The sequence below is a fragment of the Camellia sinensis genome, chromosome 15 (assembly GCF_055761805.1).
Source record: "Camellia sinensis isolate YWXY chromosome 15, ASM5576180v1, whole genome shotgun sequence".
NCBI classification, from domain to species: Eukaryota; Viridiplantae; Streptophyta; class Magnoliopsida; order Ericales; family Theaceae; genus Camellia; species Camellia sinensis.
In genome coordinates, this window is record NC_138975.1 from 15678264 (window position 1) to 15690142 (window position 11879).

At 34.7% G+C, this 11879-nt stretch overlaps 1 long non-coding RNA gene across 1 annotated transcript; it reads left to right on the forward strand.

The window, feature by feature from the left end:
- Positions 1-294: 294 nt before the first annotated feature.
- On the forward strand, positions 295-913 carry LOC114278673 (uncharacterized). The gene is made up of 3 exons (XR_003635019.2): positions 295-470; positions 587-696; positions 791-913. It is a non-coding gene; the product is annotated as an uncharacterized LOC114278673 (long non-coding RNA).
- The last annotated feature ends 10966 nt before the right edge of the window (positions 914-11879 follow it).

Genomic DNA, 11879 nt, shown 5'->3' on the forward strand with positions numbered 1-11879 from the left:
AAAATTATTTTAACAAAAAATAAAATTTTTAAATATTCATTTGTGATGGAAATAAAAAAAAAATATATATATATATATATTCCATTCACACACCCCCATTTTTTTTTCATTCCCGCTCAGGTTACCAAAAACCCCCAATCTCCCCCCCTCGGCCCGCCCTTTTTTTTTTTTCCATTCCCGTTCGGATTACCAAAAACCTCGAATCTCTTCAACCAAAATCCCCAATCTCTTGAACCAAAAATCCCTAATCTCTTCTTACGGCTCTCTCTCTCTCCAGCGAGCGGCGACAGACGACGGTGAGCGGCAAACGACGTCATCAAGCAGCGTGCGACGAATACGAAGTTCCTCATCTCTTCTCTCTCATTCTAGACCCTTCGAAGCCTCCTCGCCTTCCAAGTTCGTACAAAACGCCGTGGTTTCATCAGAGTACGAGCAAGAACAGGACCTATTGAGCGATGCAGAGGAACCCAGTTATGTTTGATAATGTTTAGCTCATTGTTATTTTGTAAATTTATATTTAAAATTTCAAACTATTATGTATTATAATTTTAAAATTTTGATATTGATATTCATTTGTAAATGACAGGTGTTTGGAGGAAGGGGCAGAGGATTTTATAGTAAACCTGTTAAATGATTGGACGTGAAACGTTACAAAGATAAGTCTTCGATGATGATGATGTTCATGTTCTTGTAAAGGTATTAAGCAAATTCATATTTTTTTGGCATCCATTTTCATGCACATAGTGTTTGATTAAATGTGTCAATGGGTTTGTTTTGTTTGTGTTGATAGTCACTGCAGTGGATGATGGAAGGAGAGCTCTGCAATTTCTAGGATTGGATGATGAGGAAAAGAGCTATGTTGGGTTTGATGATGATGTTCATGGTTTTTTTTTTTTTTTTTTTTTTTTTTTTTTTTTTTTGTAGAAGAAAATGCTTTGCTTATTTTTCCTCTCTGTTTTGTGTGTTGATCAATGATTCATAATAATTCTAGAACATCAGGTGAAGATGATTTCACTTTGGAGACCTAACTGTGGTACCCACTAAAACACCAAACAAATGTTATGAAAAAAAAAATATCTGGAAAAAAAAAAGAAGCAGCATGTTATATATGTGTTTTAAGACCCACCTTCAACAATGAAACCAATCTTCAAAAAAAAGTGCCATTCTTGCTGGGGTTTGTTGAATTTGATTAACTGTGTTTACCTGTTGTGTTTATCAAATTTTGAGGTTTATGATAATGGGTCGATGGTAAAGCAAAAGAAAATCAAATTCCTTATTTTTGGTTTTGGAATTTGATGTGTTGTTTACTCATGATGTCAAGATTTGGGAATGACAGTAACAACTTTGATTGATAGTATTTGGCATAAATAGATGCGTTAAAATGTCTGTAACAGATATCAATGCTTGATGCGAAGCTGGCATAAGCATTACTGTAACATTTCTTAGAGTGCGCCCATTTTTAGGGATGCACACCATAGATTTTTCCTTTAATATTATGTCTTACTTTATTTTTTATTCATGAATTGAAATATGATAGTTTATATCAATTACTAAAAAAAATTTATTATCATTCTCACCCCTTCGGATAGGAAATTATAGTTCCATATCCTTGTCTATGTATAGATTATTGGCTAAGGTTATTGAATTGTGGGTCTTTTGATTTTGATTTATTTATTTATTTTTGGCTTTATTTTTTAATTTGTAGCTATGAGTCGGCAGAGGATTGCGCAGATGACGATGATACTAAGATTGGGATTAGTCAGTTGAGGAAAAGTCTCCTAGAAAAGCTAAAAATGCATAGTTTGTTTGTCAAAGTAAGACATTGAACATTGTTTTGCTTTATTTTGTTTCCTTGCTAGTTATTGGAAATGATCAGGTCCTGTTCGTATCATGATATTAGATCAATGAGACAATTCTTTTGTTCCATATGGCGAGTCTTGAGGCTACTACAACTAATTGCTGGACCAAACAACAACAGTAATGTGTTTATGTGCATGAGTGAGTGTGGTTATTTAGAATAACAATCTAGAAAACTGGAACTCAAGATCTAACACTTGAATTCCTAAACCTCACTTAAAAAACTGCTAGTAGGCTAAGTGTGCTTCTGATATATTTTTTGATAAGTTAACTTTATTCCTTATTTTATCAGCAATGTTGGTCTCGATCAATTTTTCTATTAAAAATTATTTCTTTTGAAGATTGGGGTCCGGATCCCCAAAAAAAAATGAGAAAAATAAAAACAGTTGGTTCCTGTTAGACCACTGGTTGTGCACGAAGATACTTGTTGCAAGAGCATTGAGTGCATGAGCCATTTTCTTCCTGGATGATTTTTGATTGCAAGTTGTTGTTGTAGCATTGGACATAGTGGGTTTGAGTACCTAAAGCTAAAAAATGTTTACAAGCTAGTTGTAACTGTAGAGCTAGTTGTATGTGTGGGAGAAATGTAAGAGAAATTTGAGTGCATAAAGATAAAGAATATTTGTCTAAAAGAAATTTCTAATGCTTCTTTCAATTGCAACACTATTCGTGCTCTACATCCATGCAGCTTGATCACTGAAGCTTTTCTTGGGGAATGGATAGATATGCAATCAGTACCATTTATTATGGGCTATTAACTAAACAATTCACTTGTTAATATGCAGTCTGTTTGGAGCTTTTAATTCAACTATTGCTTTCATGTATCTTTGCTAATTAGTGTTGCGAAATTAATTTACACTAATCAGATACCTATGCATGTAATTATTCTTCTCATGCATATAATGGTACTTTGCTTGACGCTGAAACACTGTGCCCTTGATCACCCATGTAAAAATCGCATCGAGCAACGTACTTCTCTTGTATAACCACAACTTCCTTTTCCTTAAGATTCGACTCCCAATGCCAATGCCTGGGCAACCCGGATGGATGCGTGGTTCGTCTTTGATTCTTGTGCCTTTTACTTAGTAGGGCCTACTTCTAATATAATACTCCATTCTTCTTATTGTTAGAGGTACACATCCCTCTTCTCGGTGTGGAATGATATACAAGAAATAGATGCTCAGCGCAGGCATCGATGCCGGGGTTGTTAACAACTCCGCCGGTCCCAAGCCCGGGTTAAGGAGGAGGGTTGTGTGTTAGGTAGTCGATAGCCAACACGTAAAAAAGCCACTCGGATCCTTTATGAAAATAAATCCTACTTTGAATCATTTAAATGCTAGGTCGTTCCTCTCAAGTGACGCGTTGCGCCTACCTCCGGGAGTTTCGAAAAGTGAGCAAGGGGCGCCGCATCGACGCCTGGGTGCGGTGAAAAATGGGCAAAGGTTTCTACGTTTTTTTGGACGAGCGCGAGCAAAGAAGCTAGTCCAAGACCATAGGTTTAGGGTAGCCACTTGGAACATAAGAACCTTAACTGGTAGGACAATGGAATTGGTAGATGTTATGATTAGGAGGAGAGTTAGTATAACTTGCATACAAGAAACTAAGTGGACGGGAGAGACAGCTAGGGAAATTGAGGATACTGGTTTTAAACTTTATTATAGTGGTAAGGATAGATGCAGGAATGGGGTAAGAATCATAATTGCCAAGGGTCTTGTGGAAAGTGTGGTGGCGGTCACTAGGAAAGGAGATAGGATTATGCTAGTTAAACTAGTTATTGGAGGGAATATAGTGAACATTATTCGCGCTTACGCCCCTCAAGTAGGGTTAGATGATCAGACTAAGAGGGATTTTTGGGAGCAAATGGATGAGATCTTACAGGAGATACCCGTAGGAGAGAACCTGGTTATAGGTGGAGATTTTAATGGCCATGTGGGCATAGATAAACTAGGTTATGAAAGGGTGCATGGTGGATACGGTTTTGGTGACAGAAATGAGGCTGGAGAGAGAATCTTAGATTTTGCGTTGGCTTCTGACCTGGTGGTGGCCAATACTATGTATAAGAAGAGGGATGGGCATTTGATAACCTTTAAGAGTGAATTAGTTAAGAGCCAAATAGATTACTTCTTAGTGAGAAAAGTGGACTGCCTAAAATGCAATGATTGTAAGGTGATTACTGGAGAGAGTCTGGTCGTTCAACATAGGATTTTGGTACTAGATTTATGTTTTAGAGGGCAATACCAAGCTAGGAAGGATGGTGGGCGTCGTAGGACGAGATAATGGGACTTAAAAGGAGATAAACCAGAAATATTTGAAAATCGAATGGATAAGGAAGGTACTTGGGACTTAGAAGGTGATGCTAACACTATGTGGAATTCGATGGCCAATTGTATGAGGAGAATCTCAAGGGAAGTGCTTGGAGAGTCGAAAGGAACGGGACCCAGCTCTAGGGAAACTTGATGGTGGAGGGAAGAGGTTCAAGTAGTAGTTAAGGCAAAAAAAGAGTGCTTTAAAAAGTGGCAGAAGGATAGAACTGAGGAAAATCTTAAGAGTTGTAGATTGGCTAATAAGGAGGTCAAGAAAGTAGTGAGAGAGACTAAGTTGAAAGCTTATGATGACCTATACACTAGACTAGATAGTAAGGAGGGAGAGAAGAGGGTATACAAACTTGCTAAGATACGAGAGAGGAAAACAAGAGATTTCAATCAAGTAAAGTGCATCAAGAGTGAGGATTCTAAGGTATTGGTGAAGGATGATGAGATTAAGGAAAGATGGAAGAATTATTTTGAGAAACTGTTAAATGAGAAACATGGAAGTACGACAATAGGGGAAGAAATAGCCAGTAATACGATAAACTAAGACTATAGGTTCTATCGCAGGATTAGGAACTTTGAAGTGGAGATTGCACTTAAGAAGATGCAATCAAATAAGGTTTTAGGACCCGATGATATCCCTATTGAAACTTGGAAGTGTCTGGGTAAAAAGGAAGTTGCTTGGTTGACTAGGTTTAGCAAAATTTTGTTGACTAGGAACATACCAGATGAGTGGAGGAAGAGTATTTTAGTGCCAATCTATAAGAATAAAGGTGATGTCCAGAATTGTAACAACTATAGAGGAATCAAGCTAATGTGTCATATAATGAAAGTGTGGGAGAGAGTGATGGAACGTCGATTGCGAGACATAACAAAGGTGTCAGAGAATCAATTTGGGTTTATGCCTTGCAGGTCAACAATGGAAGCGATCTATCTTTTAAGGAGAGTAATAGAAAAGTATAAAGAAAAGAAAAGAGACATTCATATGGTGTTTATCGACCTTGAGAAAGCATATGACAGAGTGCCCCGAGATATAATATGGTGGGTGTTAGAGAAGAAATGGGTGACAAAAGGCTACATTGACGTGATTAGGGACATGTATGAAGGGGTGGTGACCACTATTAGATCGCCAGCTGGAGAGACAAATGAATTTCCTATCACTGTAAGGTTACACCAAGGATCTACCTTAAGCCCTTATCTTTTTGCTTTAGTTATGGACGAGTTGACGATAAATATTCAGGATGACGTGCCATGGTGTATGCTTTTTGCAGACGATATTGTGTTAGTGGATGAGACTAGAGAATGAGTTAACACAAAGTTGGAGATTTGGAGACAAGCTCTTGAATCTAAAGGATTCCGGATAAGCAGAACTAAGACAGAGTACATGGAGTGTAAATTTAGTAACAGTAACAATGAAAGCAGAGGAGAAGTGAAGATTGAGAACCAAGAACTGCCTAAGAGTGAACATTTTCGTTATTTAGGGTCGATTATCACAACAGCGGGAGAGATTGATACAGATGTGGCCCATAGGATTAAGGCGGGATGGTGTAAGTGGAGAAGTGCGTCAAGGGTATTGTGCGATAAACGAATACCCACTAGACTAAAAGGTAAGTTTTATAGAACAGCTATTAGACCAGCTATGCTGTATGGGACGGAGTGTTGGGCAACCAAGAAACAACATGTAGATAAGATGAGTGTGGCTGAGTGAGGATGTTAAGGTGGATGTGTGGTAAGACTAGACAAGACAAGATTAGGAATGATTGTATTCGAGAATGGGTAGGAGTAGCATCGATAGAAGATAAGTTGAGAGAGAATCGTTTGAGATGGTTTGGTCATATTCAACGGAGACCAACAGAGGCAGTAGTGAAGAGATGCGATGCTATAACGATAGATGGAAGTGTTAGGGGACGGGGTAGGCCTAGATTAACGTTGACTAGCGTTATAAATAGAGATATGAATCTACTTAATTTGACTAATAATATGGCCTTTGATAGGGCCGCGTGGAGAAGAAGGATTCATGTAGCCGACCCCATTTGATGGGACTTAAGGCTTGGTTTGGTTTGGTTTGGTTTAGATGCTCAGCGCAGCCTGCAATGTCTGGTAACGACGTTGAAGGTTTAACAGGGTTTTTGTGTGGAGTTCCTGTTCCTCTTGCAGCTAGTTTATGGGTCCCCAAAAGGGTCCCAATACAATTAAGGTTCCTAAACACTGAAGTCCATCTTTAATTATAATCTATATTTTTGATAGGATAATCAATAAATACTTGATGAAGTTTGAAATATATTTCTTGATTGAAATATACCATAGCAAGGTTAACTTGGGTGGCCCTTGGAGAAGTTGATTGATTAAATTCTTGTAGGATTGCTTTTAGTGGCTATGGTAACGGAAACAAAAACAATTTTTTTGGTGTTGGAACGTTCTTAGCTTTGATTTGGGTAGTCTGAATTGAAAAGAAGGGTAGTCTGAATTGAAAAGAATGGTAGTTTATGTGACTGAACAGGACACTTAAAATTTCCGTTACCCACTCCGTTCAAGTTGTTTGGCTAGTAGGTTACTTGGGGTTTGACATTAACCAATTCTTCAAACTGGACTTGATATGTACACTGGCAGCAAATGATGCTTTTGGGAAATTTTAGTTTATTCTTCTGTTGCATGGATAATGCACCCTTGCATATTTTCACATGGCACTCAAACACACATTTGTGTGCTTACTTTTGGGACTTATTTGTTTTATAACTTATTATTCTTATTAGCTTTATGAATTATTTCCTTCATTTATCATAAACAGTTAAGGAAGATTTTAAATTTAAAATAACATAACAATTATGGACTGTTTCTATATTTCCATTTTCCTGTCTTTTTTTTTGGTGCTGAATTATTCAAACTGAAACCTAGAGCCAGAGACCCTGACAAGAAGTCAATTTTTGTCAAACAATTTTTAGTAAGAGCGTCAACAAATAATAAATATAGTTTGTTTGTTTGTTTGTTTGTTTTTTTTTTTTTTTTTTTGGTGGTGGTGGTTTGCTAACCTATTTTATGTTCTATGTAAAAATCTTACTTAGATTAACTTGACCTCTCTTACATGAATTTGTAACTTGGCTTACCGAACAATCTGATTGATTTCACTATGGGGTGGCATTTCTCAAGTAATCCAATATGGTTCTCAGTTAGCAGCTGTGAGAGCGTACTCTTTTGAGGTACGCTTGTCCCTTAGGCTTCCTTTGCCACTTGCTAACTGGTAATACTGGGATCTTAAGTTTCACTGGTACATTTGAGTAAATTGAAGCTTTGATTCATGTCACCTGTGAATTACTCACTCTAACCCCTAAACCCTCTGTTGTTTTTGCTTCAAAATATTTCAGGGAAATTTTCGTCGAGGAGAAGAAAGTATATGTAAGAGATTTTGTGAAGCTTTTTGAAGAGGCTTGATCTATTTTTTCACATTTCAAGCAGATTTATGGGCTACATATAAATGGAGCCTTTTGTCCAGAAAATATAGTTCATCAAAACAAAAAGGTCATAGCACTAGCCTCTTTAGTTTGCTTCATTCAAAATATTTCTTTACATTTTGAATTATTTTCTTGATGAAAATTTTCTTTTTAACACATAATTATATTGTCATTAATTATTTTTATTTTTTTTTCCAGATATTTCCAGAGTAGGAGTTTGCGTCTTGTAGATTTCATGCCTGTGAAGAATGCCATTAATTTTTGTTTTTGTACCACGAAGAATGTTGAGGAAAATTTTTAATTTTGATTTATGTTATTTTGAATTATGAAGAACATTATGTATTTAAACATTATATATGTATTATGGAACATTATGTACTGGGTTAATTTTGTTAATGTATAGTTATGAATATAAGAATATGTTTATTATGGAGAAATTATTATTTCTATAGAGGAATTTTTATATTATTATGCAATTTTTGGTTTTTTTTTTAAATTCTTTTTCATTGAATACAGGTAATTTTAATATTTTTAATTAATTTATAAGAGGTTTTTTTAGTTTTTTAGTTTTTTTAGTTTTTTTTTTTTTTTTTTTTGCGACGGTACCAAACCGTTGCAAAAAACAAGTATTTTATAATTTTTAATAAATATTGCATTTTTTGCGACGGCACCACACCGTCGCAAAAAATCAAAAACATTTTTTTGTGACATAATCAATGCTGTCGCAAAAAGAAATATGTCGTCGCAAAAAAAAAAAACAATTTGCGACGACAATTTCTACTGTCTCAAATAATACTTTTAGCGACGGTAAAACAGTGTTGTCGCAAAAAGGTCTGTATTTTTACACATTATTTGCGAGAGTAAAATGCCGTCGCAAATAGTAACATATGCCGTCGCCAAAAAAAGGCGACACTAAAAAGTTTTTGCAATGCCCTCTATTGTGACCCCCCGGTTTGCCGTCGCTAAAAGTCATTAGCCGTCGCTAAAAGTTTTTTGAGACGACATAATGAGTATTTGCGACGGTATTTTACCGTCGCAAAAAATCAAATTTTTGTAGTGGGAGTTACTTTTTCATCTATTCTATTCTCTTCAATAATTCTTTTAATTTTTTTTCTATTTTATTTGTTAGTTTATTTTTCAAAAATTTTGATGCAACAATTTCATTAAATATTAGGAAGAGGAGAGAGGGGAGATAATTTTAGTTTTATAATTTAAGAGAATGAATATGGTGACTCATCACATGTAGGTAATCATTGTAACACTATATACTTTTAAAAGTCTCTTTAGAGGGTTGTTGAGATAAAATTTAAAATGATCACTTTGTAACGTTGTGTTTGGATAATTGATTTAGATAGTAATTTTAAAAGTAGAAATAAAAAAAAAATAATTTATATTTTATTTACAACTTCTTTATTTTTTCCCTTTTTCTTTTAGATTTCTAGCCCCTAAACAAAATTTTAAAAAATTAAGAATTGAAAATAAGGAAGATAAGATGCTCTTCAAATCATTCCGCCCCCCCCCCCCCCCCCCCCCCCTGAACCTAAAAACAAGTGGTTTACCTTGTCTTTCTCTTTCACTCCAAGACTCCTTTGGATATATGTCAAAAGCTGTGATTGGATGCCAATAGATTTAATAGATTTATGTGGGTTCACGTATTAATATAATGATAAATTATTGGTAATTTTGATTGACAACATTAGTCTTGTTCTTTTATGATAAATTTATTGGCATATTTGCCTTATAATACTTTATGACATGGTCAATTTTTGACATCTTATATTCATGGAAGTAATTTTTGGTCGACTTTTCTTCATCTAATCAAAGGAATTGGGGATGTTGCTGTGTAGAATGCGCAACAACAACTGTTGTTATGCAGTGAAATGGACCCATTTCGAGACTCATTTCGATAATCCGAACCATTTTAAAATACATTAAGTAGAATATGCTTGTAAAAATTTAAGTTAATCGAATATCGTTTACCCATTCATTAACTCACATTTATATCTATAAAAATAAAAAATAATTGTGATTTAAAGTATTAAAATGAATACAAATGTGAGTAGATGAATGGGTAAATAATATCTGATTAATTTATTTTTTACAGGCATATTTTACTTGATGTATTTCAAAATATGAACAATTCAAATTATCGAAATGAACCCCAAAATAGACCAATTTCGCTACACAACAATTGCTGCTGATATTAATTTTTTAAACCAATACAAACTTAGAATTTATTTATTTGTATAAAAAGTGTCGAAATGTAACACTTGTCAATATATACAATGCTGTAACTAAACAATTTTTTATAATTTTTTTAAAGTTTGTAGCGTTAGTGCTAAAACAATGAATTCCAAATCATTATTTTGATTCGGCATGTACTTTTGACTACATCCACGTTGTTACATAAGAAGATTTTGTGAGGACCATATGATTTGAAATCAAAATATTTAATTAATTTTTATTGTTTATTTTTTCTAATACATGTTGAACAAGTAAATCATATCCATGGTTTCCTACTTCCTATTGGCTAATAATTTTGTGCCTTTCGTTTCTGTTTCATTTCCTATTTTATGTTCTTAAAGAAATTGATACAGAAAATTTGTTTGTTAAATTGTTTCCAAAAATATTTTGAAAACACTGCAGTTTTAGGAATCACTTTCAAATATAATTTGAATTTTTGAAACTAGTATCACACAAAAATGAAAATAATTAATATTCCCAACTTTTTATTATTTTTATTTCTAAAACATGAAAAGCAAATCCAAAGATCTGAAAATAATTGTTAGGTTTTGCTTGCCATTGGGTGACTTTATCTGTTGGCAATGGGCACAAGACCTTTGAGGCAAGTACATAATATATTTAATTGAACTACCAAACCCATTTCAAAGTTTTGTGACTTTTATTTGTCAGATCACATATACTAAATTAATGCATACAACAATGTTACGGATTACAAAAAAATATTTACAAAATCCATCTCGAAATTATTTTTAATCAATCATCTGGTTAATCTTTTTCAATCAGCTGACCATAGTTTCGAGACTGATTTTCATAAAATATTTTTCATGATCTATAACATTTTTATAATACATATCTCGATAACCCCTCTCTCTCTCTCTCTCTCTCTCTCTCTCTCTCTCTCTCTCTCTCTCTCTCTCTCTCTCTCTCTCTCTCTCTCTCTCTCTCTCTCTCTCTCTCTCTCTCTCTCTTCTAATTCTTTTATGTTAGTTGAAATGGGGCCAAACCCATGTTCTAAACATGAGCCTGTTTTGTCAATGTCACAATCATCAAAGGATCATGTATGCATGGATTCAACCCCACAGAGGGAAGGATTGCCCTTTAAAAGGGTATGTGGTGGGGACGGGAGGCTCAAACCCACCTCTTATTAGTAGCAAATCCTAAAATGTTACCGATTACTTCTTTTATGTTAGTTGAAATGGGGCCAAACCCATGTTCTAAACTTGAGGCTGTTTTGTCAATGTCAAAATCATCAAAGGACATGTATGCATGGATTCAATCCCACAGACGGAAGAATTGCCCTTTGAAAGGGTATGTGGTGGGCAGGGGAGGGAGGCTCGATCCCACCTCTTATTAATAGCAAACCCTAATTGTGATTAAATTGATGAGCAATGGGCTTGACTTTCAACATATATTGTCCACCCATTGGGACCAAAAAAGTGCCCAACCATTGCCCTCTTAAAGTCTTGGACCATCACACAGAAAGGTACCTTTGTACTTAAAAATAAAAAATAAAAAGAAAGTAATGTTAGAAATTCTGAAAATTTTATTAATTTTTTTATTAAATGTCTTACTTGAGTGTTTTTACTAAATGTTTCACATGGGTGTTGGGTGTTTCTACCAAATGTCTCACATGGGTGTGAGATTTACACTATATGAGTCTCACACCCATGTGAGACATTTGGTAGAAATTTTGGTAAAACTTTTGAAATCTTTAGTATTTTTGAAAAAAAAAACAAAAAAAACCTTTGTATTGTCAAAATATTAGAGCGAGGGTTATTGGTAACTTTTTATTTTTGACCTGATTATTGGTAACTTTTTAGAAATCACTATTTAGGATTGAATTCTGAAATCCTCTTTCCCTGTCTCTCTTCTTAGGGCATCGTGAATTTAAATAGAGATTTAATATCAATTACTAATTAAAAAAATTAGTTGACAAAGATTTTGTGAAAAGAGTGAAGATGAGTGGGATGAATACAACCTATATTTTGCCTCCATCCCATTGGAGATGCTTGCATTTGAC